The sequence below is a fragment of the Triturus cristatus genome, chromosome 8 (assembly GCF_964204655.1).
Source record: "Triturus cristatus chromosome 8, aTriCri1.1, whole genome shotgun sequence".
Lineage (NCBI taxonomy): Eukaryota > Metazoa > Chordata > Amphibia > Caudata > Salamandridae > Triturus > Triturus cristatus.
Genome location: NC_140591.1, coordinates 50,496,783 through 50,511,173, shown reverse-complemented (window position 1 = coordinate 50,511,173; position 14,391 = coordinate 50,496,783). Strand labels below are relative to the sequence as shown.

Genomic DNA, 14,391 nt, shown 5'->3' with positions numbered 1-14,391 from the left:
GACCTGCACTTTTTAAGGAGAAGCTTGTGTACTGTGATTGTATTATTATTTATTCAATCAGCAACTAAGAGAAAAGAAGATAAACACAGAGATATTTTCATAATTTTTAAGGTGTAGTGTCGTTTTTGGAACGGATGCACGCATGGTTATTGTATGGGTATTGCGTATGCTTAACACGGTGCCTGACCCCTGACCACTCGAGCCAAGCTACCACTGTGTATGTCTGGAGAGACCCCGTTACCACCACCCTTTCCGGTGTGGGAGTGGGGTTTTTCTAACACATGTACTTTAGATACACCACAGATTGGATTCTGGGGTACCCTTATAAGTCCCTAGTATATGGTATACTATGTACCCAGGGCATAGGTACCCCAGAGGCCTACCAGGGGCTGCAGCATGTATTATGCCACCCATGGGAAGCCATTTAAAATGACACACCAGGTCTGCTACAGCAGCCTGTGTAAGGTGGTGTATGCACCCCTTACTTAGATATAGGTTCCCTATTTCTATCCATATCACTGCACATATAAACCTATCAGTCACCCCTATGGCAGGCCTTATCAATCCGGAAAGCAGAGTGCTGGGTTTTATGTGAGAGGTTGTCCATGCAGGAGCAGAGCCCTCTGCAGCCTTCGGAGCCTTTATTCCGGGATTGTTTGTGATGCAGCCAAACCATATACTCTTAAGTGCATTATAACCTCGCCGTAAATGCTAACTTTGGAATGGCTGCATGGAAACCTGTTGTGTTTGGTGTCAAACACCTTGGAATCATACCTCCCCGCCAGTAACTGGCGGGGGAGGTATGATTCCACCCTACTAGAGGGAGAAGCATGACTTCACCGGTACACCCGCTACCAGCTTCACATACCCTGGCATCACAGAATGGATGCTGCCAGCCACAGGCACCAGTCTGACCTCCTGCTGCTGGACGAAACTCCGGAATGGGAGTCTTGGACAATAGGTTTCCTGTCACAGGGAGGTGTCACCACCTCCCAGACAGGCTTTAGTGTATTGGGGCTGGGTGGGTGCACTCCAAGAGTGCTTTGATGTCTGCACTGGGGGCACATTTGGTGTTCCTGTGCAAAGTCCAGCTCAAACCGGCTGATAATGCTTTCAGCCCCTGCTCTGGCGTGAAACTGGACAAAGGATATGGGTCTAGCCACCCCTCTGTCCTAACCCTCCCATAGGTGGGTCCCCAGAGTTTGTCCCACCCCTTCCTTGGGTATAAAGTAGAAACCCCTGACTACAGGACTTTAGATTTACCTGGACGAAACTCTGCTACAGAATCCCTGAACTTCTACTATCTACACGACGTTGGATGACCGAAGAATCTCCCTTGGAGTTTGCATCTACGCAGCTCCTGAAGGACTCCGAAGACTTCGCAACACAGGAGGTGGGTTTCCGAGCTTCCCCGAGGCTGATCTGTGCACTCAGCAAGAGATCCAAAGCCCTTGTGGGGACCGTGCAACCCAAACCCCTGGACACCTTGCACATTTGCAGCAGCATATGCTTCTTGGCGATCCTTGAGGCTGTGCTTTTGGCTACCTGCAGTCCAGAACCCGAGCAGTGAGTCCACCGAAGATTGCTGGCCTACACTCCTCGAGTGTCCCGTGGGCTGGTATCTAGTGATTCCTCTCGAGGTCCCTTCATGATCCCTTGTCCGTCGACTTGTGGGTCCCTGAGATGGGTACTTTGACTTTCAACAGGCTTACCTGGTTGCTCCAGACGTGTCCTGACTCTCCATCGCTTGGGGAGTCCATAGGACCTTGCTGGTCCACACCGAAGCCGTTTTACTCTCACCACGTGGGTTGCCGTTGCCAAGGCTTGTTGGTCTCTAATCCGGACTCTGCCCCCCCCACCACCCCAGCACTCGACATCCTTCGTAGGACAGCTCGCCTGCAGACTGTGGTCGTCATCAATGCTTCCTGGTCTCTGTGGCAGTGGAGTCAAGCTTCACTCACCTCATTGCACATTCAAACACCCGACATCGGTGGACATTCGTCTATCATGCCCCTGGTCACTGGCAAGTGACCCAGACTCTGTCCCCTCTGCTTTCAGGTTCTTCACATCTTCGATCCAGGCTTGGATCACACCGGACACTTTTCCTTTCCACGGCAGCAGCACTTTGCTGCAACTCTCCATTGACGACATCGAAGATTCCCAACACCATTTGACACCTATGCAACTGGCTTCCCTGGGTTAGGTAACACGAGTACTCCGGTGCTCACGTGGGTGCTGGCCTTAGAACCTTCTAAGTCTGAAAGGTTTTGCTCCAAGTCCTCTCCTAAGTGTCCGTAAACATGTCGTGTAAGGTGTCTAACACTTCGAGGCATGTGGGCTGCTGAATTCATATCTGTGCATAGATCGCCGCCTAGTGTTGGGTCCGGATGTTTGCACGTTGTTGTCCTGGAAGAGTCTTCGAAGTATCCTGGGATAGGTGACTCCTCCCCTGGACTACAGTGCGCATGGGCATCCTCAGATTGTTTTTTTCCGCCATTGGGTTCGGATGTGTTATCTTGACTCAAGTTAGGAAAACCTGTTTTCAAGGCCAAAAGGCCTTTAGCTCGCGTCGGTACTGTTATCGATCGGTATCGATAGTATCTCTGTTAGTTTACTAACTTCTAGAACAAACTTTCGCATCTTACCCGACCGTCGATTCGACATCAGCGATGGAATCGAGAACACCATTCAAGAGGTGTCCGGTATGCAATGCGAAATACCCCCACGTCGACGTCCATCCGGTGTGCAACAAATGCCTCTCACCGGATCACGACGAATCTACATGCATGGCCTGTGCCAGACTCTACGGAATCGACGAGCGGCGAGACTCGAAGCGCAGCAAGCGGCACCGGCCCCGGCCGACATCTTCAACACCGAGACCGAAGATGTCGAAGAAGTGGAGAACCTACCCTCCAGTCCCGTTTCCGAACATGACTCCGGATCGGGGGATGTCGATGAAACACTCTTTCGCAGAGATGAAGACGACACCAAGGTAGGAGACTACGATGAGGCCTTAGGGGCCGAAGAGAGTAGCTCCTGTGACGAGCAAGGCCTACCCGTTCAGACTGAAGAAAGCCCAGTACAACAGTCTATGGCTCCGGTCGAGGGATCGCCTTCGGGCCTTACGCAAGACTTATCCCGCAGTTCTTCGGCCCCGCCCTCGGACATTCAGCGGCAGCCATTAATGCCAAAAATGGCTGGTTTCCCTTCTCTAAAACCGAAAGCAGTATTGGTTCACTTGAAACCGAAAGTGGCGCTGGTCGGATCGAGGCCCTCCACACCTTCGACGCCAGCAAAACACATCGGCACCGAGCGCACCAAACGAGACTTCGGTGCCGAACTCGAAGCGGCCGACGTCGGAGTCGACATAAGGAAGAAGGCCGTCGGTACCACCAAACCTGCTCGGCTCCCGGCACCGACGCAATCGACTCCGACCCCAAAGGTCAAACAGCCTGCTGCGTCTCACGCCGCTTCCACGGCGACATCTACGCCACAATCATCGAAGAAGTCGACGGCCACTCCCGCACCTCGACTCGATGACCCACCGGCGTCGAAAAAATCCACGACCGCCTCCACTGAACCGGTCGGTGCGAAAGACTCGAGGGCGCTCCAGACTCGACCCATTGCTGCGCAAAGCACCAAAAAGAAAATGGTCCTCCAGGACACGTCGGGCTCCGAGCCAATTAAAGCTCCAGCAGCCTCTTCGACACCGGCCAACATTACTTTTGGCCTGCCACCATCCACGGCCCCGAAAATGTTCCAAATCAGGACACGGGTGACCCATACCACAATCACGCCTGCCGAACACTCTGGGGAGACGTCTCCATCGCATATAATCGACGCCGACACCGGCAGGATGATTATCCACAAACGGAAAATAACTTCGGAACCCGCTTTGGACTCCTTCAGGATTCCACTAAAAAGAAAGCTGCCTGTGGCTTCAGAACCAGTTCTTTACGAACTTTTCCACTCACCCTACCAGGATCCACAATCCTTCTCTCCCACACACTCCGACACGGATGCGTTGGGGGACTACATGGGTGACCAGGTCCCCTACCCCGGAGACATGGACCTTGACGCCCAGCAAGACCCTGATCAAACTTGGGATGACCCTGTGGACCCAGGTGCACCTATGGATGCACAAGACCCGCAACTCTATGGAGCAAAAACATCTCCCACAGAGGACACGGCAGCATTCAACGCTCTGATTGAACGTGCTGCGGCCAATCATGGGGTGCAACTTCACTCGGACACCGTCGAGGACGACTTTCTTATGGACACTTTTGCTTCCTCAGAAAGAAATATAAAAACTCTACCCATGTTGAAGGGTGTCCTCAAACCAGCAAAGGACATCTTCAAGGAACCCACCAGGGCAAGAGTGATAAACCCCAGGATAGACAAAAAATACAGATCAGCGCCTGGGGACCCTACTTACATCAGAGGCCAATTACCTCTGGATTCCATTGTCGTTGCGAATGCTCGCAAGAGGGCACACTCACAAACAACTGGTGACGCTCCTCCCCCGGACAAGGAGTCCAAGGTGTTAGAGACCTCTGGCAAACGGATTGCCGCCCAGGCAGCCAACATATGGCGTATTGCCAATACTCAAGCACTCCTCGCTCGCTACGATAGAGCGCACTATGACACATTAGAGCAACTAATCCAACATCTCCCTGACCAATTCAGAGAAGGTGCAGAGATCCTCATCAGGGAGGGACAGCTCCTCACAAACGCATCCATCAAGTGCGCGCTGGATGCCGCAGACACAGCCGCCAGGGCCATAAACACTAGCGTCATGCTGCGACGACATGCCTGGTTACGAATCTCCGGATTCAAACCTGAAGTGCAAAACAACATACTCAACCAGCCTGTCAACCCCGACTATTTATTCGGGCCGGAGTTTGACACCACCCTAGAGAAAATAAAGAAGGACACGGACACTGCAAAGTCCATGGGGGCTCTCCAAACTCAGTCCTTTCGGAGCGGCTCCTTTCGTCGCCCCGGAAATAGAGGAGCAGGTAGAGGACAGGGGTCACAGCAAACATACAACAAGAGCAATACACAAACCACCTACGATAAAAACACCCGGGGTGGATATCGTGGCTCCAGTACAAAGGGCAGAGGACGCGGCTACGGCAACACCAGGTCCTCCCCCAAGAACAAGCAGTGACGCCCTCTCCCTTCCTCCCGACCACATAACACCTGTCGGGGGAAGGCTACAAAGGTTCCTGTCCACGTGGAACTCTATCACCACGGACAGGTGGGTCAAAGATATTATTGTAACGCCCTGAACGTCTCAGGATCGTTTAACAGACACGATAATGAGAACGCAACCACTTGTGAAGGTTTAGTTATTTTAATGAAGGCAAAAATAATACAAGGAATAAACAAAGGTTATAGTCACTGGAATCCTCCAGGCTAAGTACGTTACCAGCCCACAGCACGGATGGTCCTAACCGTCCTCTGCATATACGCCGATCCCGGCGTATGCCAACAGAGGGCAGAAATGAAATGGCCGACAATGCCAATCGGTAGGCTGTGAGGGGCACGAAGAGTGTTGGGGAGAATCGAGGAGTCAGGGAAACACCCAGCCGGGGTCTCTACCTGAAGGGAGCAGCCGCTCAACCTCTTCCTCAGACTGCACCGGGACGCGGAGTCACCTCCTGGTGATGCGTCACCGATACCCCAATCACAAGCAAAGAAGACTGAACCGAGAGCAGCCGCTCGATCGATCCTGTGGACTTCCGAGTCTGTAACGCGGCAAACACCTCCTGGTGTGCGTTACAGCTGGCAGTCCCTGTATCTCTGGTCGGGCTGGGAGTTACGACTCCAACCAGCAAAAGCGCCACTGCGCTTTGACTCAGCCGAGTCAAAAAGCGAAGCTCAATGGTTATCCGGTAGAGCTTCCGGGTCCTTCACAGGTGACGATGGGGCAAGACACGGCCCAGGGAGTAACGACTCGACCTACCTCCGTTCTTGCCTTACTGGAGCACCACTCCGGAACACTGCTCTTCACTAAGCAGGTACGTCGGTGTAAACACAATATCCGACAGCGTTGTACCTCCCGGTTCCTCCCTTTATAGGGCGTGTTTTCCTTGAGTTATGTAACAGCTCTCCTGTTTACATAAGGGCGTGTTTTCCTTGAGTTATGTAACAGCTCTCCTGTTTACATAAGGGCGTGTTTTCCTTGAGTTATGTAACAGCTCTCCTGTTTACATAAGGGCGTGTTTTCCTTGAGTTATGTAACAGCTCTCCTGTTTACATAACCTCTCAACCGCTAAGCATCCTGGGAGATGTAGTCCGTTTTCGCTGGTTACCGTTTTCCTCCCCTCGCATGACAGGAATTCTTGACAGTACATCCTCCCTCTCAGCGCTGGACCCGTGCTCCCCACGGGTCCAGCGCTGGCAGGAAAACTCCGATGGAACAAGGAGACCAAGCGCGGAGCATGAACCCCTTCAGCCGGTTCCCATGACTGCTCCTCCGGGCCATAGCCTTTCCACGCCACCAGGTACCACAGCTTCCCCCTGCGCCATTTGGACGCCCGTATGCCCGACACTTCATACTCCACCTCCGACTCCACGCATACCGGCCTAGGTGTCCCAGACGGCTTAGAGGGTGCTGGTTTGAGCAATGATACATGAAAGACAGGGTGTATCCGCAATGACTGGGGCAAGCACACCTTCACGTTCACGGGACCCATACACTTGGTAATTCGATAGGGGCCCATGTACTTGGGATGGAACACACTGTTCTTTCGAAACCTCATGTTTCTTGTGGATATCCAGACGTAGTCTCCAGTGCGGTACAGTGGCCCGGGCCTTCTCTTCCTGTCTGCCGCAGCCTTGTATCTTCTCTTGGCCTCTATTAGGACAGCCCTTGAGCGCATCAACGTGTCTTTTATGTGTGCCACCCTGTCCGCTGTGGCGGGAATCCTGTCCTCTCTGAACGGATGTAGAAATGGCAAGAACCTGGGATGTTGGCCATAGTTGCTATAGAACGGAGATGACTGTGTGGAGCTGTGAGTGGCGTTGTTATAGGCTATCTCTGCAACCCATAGCAAGTCGACCCATTCTTCCCTGCCCTGGTCCACAAAACATCGCAGATACTGTTTGAGCGTTTGGTTCAGGCGCTCGGTTTGGCCGTCCGTTTGAGGGTGGTAGCTGGTGGACAGGGCGGTCTTAACATGCAGCGCAGTGCACCAAGTCTTCCAGAATTGCGCAGTAAACTGCGACCCCCGGTCCGACACGATCACCCCAGGTAATCCATGCAGTCGTACCACATTCTTTAGGAGTAGTGACGCCAATTCCCCGGCCGTAGGGACTCTCTTGCAGGGGATGAAGTGCTCCATTTTCGTCAAGTAATCCACCACCACCAGTATTGCCGTCATCCCCTGGTCTACCGGTAGGCCCACCACGAAGTCCAGTGATATGCTATCCCATGGTCTATCCGGGGTCGGAAGTGGATGTAAGAGCCCTTGGGTTCGGCCATGGTCGGCCTTCATGGCAGCACACGTAGGACACTCCTGTCCCCACCTCCTGACATCCACTCTCATGGTTGGCCACCAGAAATGCCGTCCCATGCTAGCCACCGTTTTTTCAAAGCCCAAATGACCTGCGCATGGAGAGTCATGGCACCAGATGAATGCTTGTTTCCTTAGCCTAGGCGTGGGTATCAATAGGCACCTGCCCTTCAGGGGTATCCCGTCCTTCAGCTGCCATTCTCTGTGACTGAGGAGCCACCTCCGCCATGCGAATGACCTGATCCCTCTCTTTATTCCCCTCAGCTTTTGGAGCACAGCCTTGACGTGGTGTACGTGCTCCTCCACACTGGACGAATAGATGAAGATGTCGTCGATATATACGACCACGTAGATATCCAACTCCTCTCTGAATACCTCATTCAAAAAGTACTGAAAGGCTGCCGGGGCGTTGCACAGACCGAACGGCATGACGAGGTACTCAAAAAGGCCGAACCTGGTCTTAAAGGCGGTCTTCCACTCGTCTCCGTCCCTCATGCGCACCAGATGGTATGCCCCTTTCAAATCCAACTTGGTGTAGATACGAGCTTTCTTGACCTGTTCCAGAAGTACACTGATGAGAGGCAAGGGGTACCGATTCTTTACGGTTATCGCATTCAATGCCCTAAAGTCCACACAGGCTCTCAGCTCCCCATTAGCCTTCAGGATGAAGAAGAGTGGCGAGGCGGCCAGAGACTTGGACGGGCGGATGAATCCTAGCTTGAGGAGTTTATCCAGGTACCCCCGGAGATGCACGTTTTCAGGCTCCGTCAGGGCATACAGCCTGCCGCTGGGAACGCTGGCCCCTGGCACCAGGTCGATCTGGCAGTCAAACTGTCTATGTGGTGGTAGCACTTCCGCCTTCACCTCATCAAATACATCCTCAAAACTGTGATAAGCCTGGGGGAGAGCCACATCTTTTTCTGCCGCTGTAGCCACCGTCTGACTCCCGCTCTCATCTGCGTCAAGGGATTCCGTTCTTATTCCACAATGCAGGATGCAATACGGTGACGTCAGTTCGATGCGATGTGTTGGCCAATCCACAGAGGGGTTGTGTTTCTGTAGCCACGGCAATCCCAATATGACGCCATATTGGGGCGCTCGGATGATGTTAAAATCGATTTGTTCCAAATGGTTCCTCCCACATCTCATCGGAAGGACCCCCGTGTGCTGCCCGATGGGCCCCGTCACCAATCGCCTTCCGTCTACAGCATAGACGTCTTCGGGTACAGCTTTGGGAAGAAGCACTAGCCCTAGCCTGCATGCCTCGTTGTGGTCCATAAACATGCCAGTGGCCCCTGAATCCACCATGGCCACAACGGGTATCCACTGGTCATGCACTCCCACGTGCACTGTGAGAAACAGGTGTCGTTGTCCCTTAGTGACCGAGTTGGAAAGTGAAGGGATGGATGAGTGACTCCGAGATGCCCTTTCTTTGGTCTGGGAGTCTTCTAGTTTTCCGCCGGTACGTCCACCACGGCTGTTACCGACCGGTTGGCCCGATAACGTGACGTCTTCGGTTTGGCAGGGCATTCACGTACGTAGTGGCCTTTTTTGCCACAATATAGGCACAATCCTTGTTTACGGCGTGACTCTTTCTCCGTGGCTGTGAGGTTCGCTCGTATTGCGCCGATGTCCATGGGTTCTCCCTTGGATGCGGTGGAAGTTTCAGGACTTCCCACTGTCACATAGGATGGAAGGGAGTTTCCTTTTCTCCCATGATCCCCCTTTCTTTCACTTAGCCTATGTTCCAGCCGTAATACCAGGTTGATAAGGCCCTCACATGTCTTGGGTTGAGGGTCAATATGAGCCACGGCGTCCTTGAGCTCATCGCACAGCCCGTGATGGAAGAGCGCCGTCTGTTTAGCAACAGGCCACTTGGTTTCCGCAACCAGCCTTCGGAACGCGTTGAGATACTGCACCAGGTCGTTGGATCCCCGTCTCAACTCAAGCATTTCACGGTCCGCCGTGTACGAGTCAGCCCTTCTGTCGAAGACTTTCAGGAATTCCTCGCGAAAAGCACCCCAATCACATAAGATGGGGTCGTCCCTGCTCACCAGAGGTACGGCCCATTGTGCCGCGTTTCCAGCCAAATAGGATATAAGGAAAGCCACACGAGCCTGACTCGTGGGGAACGCCCTTGGTTTGCACGATAAATGTAGCGCCACTTGTGTGAGGAATACCTGCACTGTGTTAGGATCCCCACTGTACCTCTCTGGTGTTGCCAAGGGGACGGCTACCGGCATTTCCACTACTACCGCAGGGGTCTGGTTCGTGAGGGAGGTGCTGGGCGTGAGCGGGTCCAATTGGATAGCATCCAGTCTGGCTTTTACATCGGCTGTTTCTTGCCTGGAGGCAGCCAATTCAATTTGCACGGTCGCTAAAGCAGCCAGCACATCATCAAGTGTTGCTGTGTCTGTTATCGACCGGGAGACAGTTAGTGTTATTAAGGTCGGATATTTTGTAACGCCCTGAACGTCTCAGGATCGTTTAACAGACACGATAATGAGAACGCAACCACTTGTGAAGGTTTAGTTATTTTAATGAAGGCAAAAATAATACAAGGAATAAACAAAGGTTATAGTCACTGGAATCCTCCAGGCTAAGTACGTTACCAGCCCACAGCACGGATGGTCCTAACCGTCCTCTGCATATACGCCGATCCCGGCGTATGCCAACAGAGGGCAGAAATGAAATGGCCGACAATGCCAATCGGTAGGCTGTGAGGGGCACGAAGAGTGTTGGGGAGAATCGAGGAGTCAGGGAAACACCCAGCCGGGGTCTCTACCTGAAGGGAGCAGCCGCTCAACCTCTTCCTCAGACTGCACCGGGACGCGGAGTCACCTCCTGGTGATGCGTCACCGATACCCCAATCACAAGCAAAGAAGACTGAACCGAGAGCAGCCGCTCAATCGATCCTGTGAACTTCCGAGTCTGTAACGCGGCAAACACCTCCTGGTGTGCGTTACAGCTGGCAGTCCCTGTATCTCTGGTCGGGCTGGGAGTTACGACTCCAACCAGCAAAAGCGCCACTGCGCTTTGACTCAGCCGAGTCAAAAAGCGAAGCTCAATGGTTATCCGGTAGAGCTTCCGGGTCCTTCACAGGTGACGATGGGGCAAGACACGGCCCAGGGAGTAACGACTCGACCTACCTCCGTTCTTGCCTTACTGGAGCACCACTCCGGAACACTGCTCTTCACTAAGCAGGTACGTCGGTGTAAACACAATATCCGACAGCGTTGTACCTCCCGGTTCCTCCCTTTATAGGGCGTGTTTTCCTTGAGTTATGTAACAGCTCTCCTGTTTACATAAGGGCGTGTTTTCCTTGAGTTATGTAACAGCTCTCCTGTTTACATAAGGGCGTGTTTCCTTGAGTTATGTAACAGCTCTCCTGTTTACATAAGGGCGTGTTTTCCTTGAGTTATGTAACAGCTCTCCTGTTTACATAAGGGCGTGTTTTCCTTGAGTTATGTAACAGCTCTCCTGTTTACATAACCTCTCAACCGCTAAGCATCCTGGGAGATGTAGTCCGTTTTCGCTGGTTACCGTTTTCCTCCCCTCGCATGACAGGAATTCTTGACAATTATCAAATACGGTTACTGTCTAGAACTAACCTCCACTCCACCCACAATACCTCCAAAAAACCGTCCTATGTCCTCAGAGCACTTAACGCTCTTACAGCAAGAGGTGCAAAGTATGCTTCTAAAAGGCGCAATAGAGGTCGTACCCGTCCACGAGCAAGGTACGGGGGTGTACTCCCTGTACTTTTTAATACCGAAGAAGGACGGGTCACTCAGACCTATATTAGACCTGAGACTCCTAAACAGATACATTCTTTCCGAGCATTTTCACATGCTCACTCTCCAGCAAGTCCACCCGCTGCTCAAGCAGGGAGACTTTCTAGCCACACTGGACCTCAAGGATGCGTATTTCCACATACCCATTCACCCATCACACAAAAAATACCTCAGGTTCACTGTTCAAGGACAGCATTACCAATTCAGAGTCCTTCCCTTCGGCGTGACAACGGCACCAAGGGTGTTTACAAAGTGCCTAGCTACTGTGGCGGCACATCTACGGAGGCAGCACATACACGTCTACCCTTACCTGGACGACTGGCTCGTTCAAGCGAAGTCAGCCCAGCAATGTGCCAGCCACATGTCCCGCACCATTCACCTCCTTCACAGTCTAGGGTTCTCACTGAATTACCCAAAATCCCATCTCCAGCCCGCACACGTACAACAGTACCTTGGTGCAACTATAGACACTCTGGCAGCCACAGCTCAGCCAAATTTAGTGAGAATCAGCAGCATGCAAATGCTAATTTCCAAGTTCAAACCACAACACTCCCTGCCCGCGCGAGTGTTCATGCAGTTGATAGGCATGATGGCCTCCTGCATCTTCATAGTCCCACACGCGAGACTACATATGCGCCCGCTTCAGGAGTGCTTAGCACGTCAGTGGAATCAGGCTCAAGGACATTTGAAAGACCTAGTGTTGGTGAGCGGTCGGGCATACAACTCTCTGCATTGGTGGAATCCACAAAACCTTTGCAAGGGCCGACCGTTCCAAGAGCCTGTCCCACAGATAATACTGACGGCGGACGCGTCTCTCCAGGGATGGGGAGCTCATGTACTCCATTACACAGTGCAGGGACTATGGACACAACAACAAAAGAAGATGCACATCAACCTCCTAGAACTGATGGCAATCTTCCTCGCTATGAAAGCATTCAAAGTACACTTGTGCAACAAAGTCGTGTTGATCCGGACGGACAACATGACCGCCATGTACTACATACAGAAGCAGGGAGGAACACACTCTCCACAGTTGTCTCATCTGGCTCAGAGCATGTGGAAGTGGGCCATTCAGAGGAACATGTTCCTCATGGCAGAACACCTCCCCGGCAAAGACAACCAGATGGCGGATCTGCTCAGCAGACACAGCCACCAGATGCACGAGTGGGAGTTACACCCATCAGCACTCCAACCGTACTTCCAGCAGTGGGGTCATCCAGAGATAGACCTATTCGCGACAAGCGAAAACGCAAAATGCCAAAGCTTTGCCGCCAGGTTCCCACATCCACAGTCGCAGGGCAATGCGATATGGATGAACTGGTCCGGCAGATTTGCGTACGCTTTTCCCCCAGCACCACCGATACCGCTGGTGGCACGCAAACTGCGTCAACACTCACTGACGCTCGTCCTGGTTGCTCCAACGTGGGCGCGCCAACCGTGGTACACCACCTTTCTCGAACTTTCCGTGGTGCCGCATCAAAGGCTACGGATCAAACCCGAGCATTTGACGCAGAACCATGGAGAGATTCAGCACCCAGATCCGCAACAGCTGAACCTGGCAATTTGGCTCCTGAAGTCCTAGAGTTTGGCTACCTCAACCTGCCACCTGACTGTATGGACATCATTAAGGAGGCCAGGCGACCCACTACCAGAGCTTGCTATGCAGCCAAATGGAAGAGGTTCGTCATTTATTGCAATAATAATGACATTAACCCGCTAGACGCATCCATCCAAAACATTATTTGTTACCTATTACACCTATACCGATGCAATCTGGCGTACACCTCTATACGTGTCCATTTGACCGCAATATCAGCCTATCTGCAGACCAGGCAGCACCTCTCTCTATTCAGAGTGCCTGCCATCAAAGCATTCTTGGAAGGACTCAAACGAGTCATTCCTCCAAGCCACCCACCGGCTCCGATGTGGAACCTCAATTTGGTCCTCACACGCCTGATGGGTCCACCCTTTGAACCTCTACACTCATGCGAGATTCAATTCCTTACCTGGAAAGTAGCTTTCCTAGTAGCAATCACTTCTTTGAGGAGAGTTAGTGAACTCCAGGCACTAACCGTTCAAGAGCCATTTATACAGGTTCACGCCAACAGGGTCGTACTACGTACCAACCCCAAATTCATGCCAAAGGTGGTATCGCAGTTCCACATGAATCAAACCATTGAACTGCCCGTTTTCTTCCAAAACCCACAAACTGTCGCAGAAAGGGCACTCCACACACTAGATGTCAAAAGAGCCCTCATGTATTATATCGACAGGACCAAACCCTTTAGGAAAACACAACAACTTTTCGTTGCCTTTGCCCCACACCACAAAGGTAACGCTATCTCCAAAGCAGGAATAGCCAGATGGATCGTTAAATGTATCCAAATTTGCTATCAAAAGGCTAAACGTACTTTAACGATTCCCCCCCGAGCCCACTCAACACGTAAGTTAGGGGCCTCAATGGCTTTCCTAGGAAACATTCCTTTGCATGACATATGTAGAGCAGCCACCTGGTCCACTACACATACATTTACCAAACACTATTGTGTAGATGTGCAATCAAAACAGCAGGCAGCTGTAGGACAGGCTGTTCTCAAAACTCTTTTTCAGACCGCTGCAGCTGGCACTGGTAGCCGCCGCTAATAAGAGGGCACTGCTATATATTCTATGCACAGATATGAATTCAGCAGCCCACATGCCTCGAACTGAATATGCTACTTACCAGTATGCATCTGTTCTTGGCATGTAGGGCTGCTGACATTCATATTGCCCTCCCTCCTCCCCGGCGCCTGTAGCAGCTGCAGCTCTCAGAATTACTGTAAGCATGGTCATCACTTTCTGTATCTACTCCATCACTGCCACAATGGCGAAAAACAATCTGAGGATGGAGAGGATGCCCATGCGCACTGTAGTCCAGGGGAGGAGTCACCTATCCCAGGATACTTCGAAGACTCTTCCAGGACAACAACGTGCAAACATCCGGACCCAACACTAGGCGGCGATCTATGCACAGATATGAATGTCAGCAGCCCTACATGCCAAGAACAGATGCATACTGGTAAGTAGCATATTCATTC

At 52.2% G+C, this 14,391-nt stretch overlaps 1 protein-coding gene across 2 annotated transcripts in view; it reads left to right on the top strand.

Moving 5' to 3' along the window:
• LOC146800039 (uncharacterized) overlaps positions 1 to 14,391 on the top strand; it is a 161,155-nt gene that overhangs the window by 57,749 nt on the left and 89,015 nt on the right. The window lies entirely within an intron of this gene.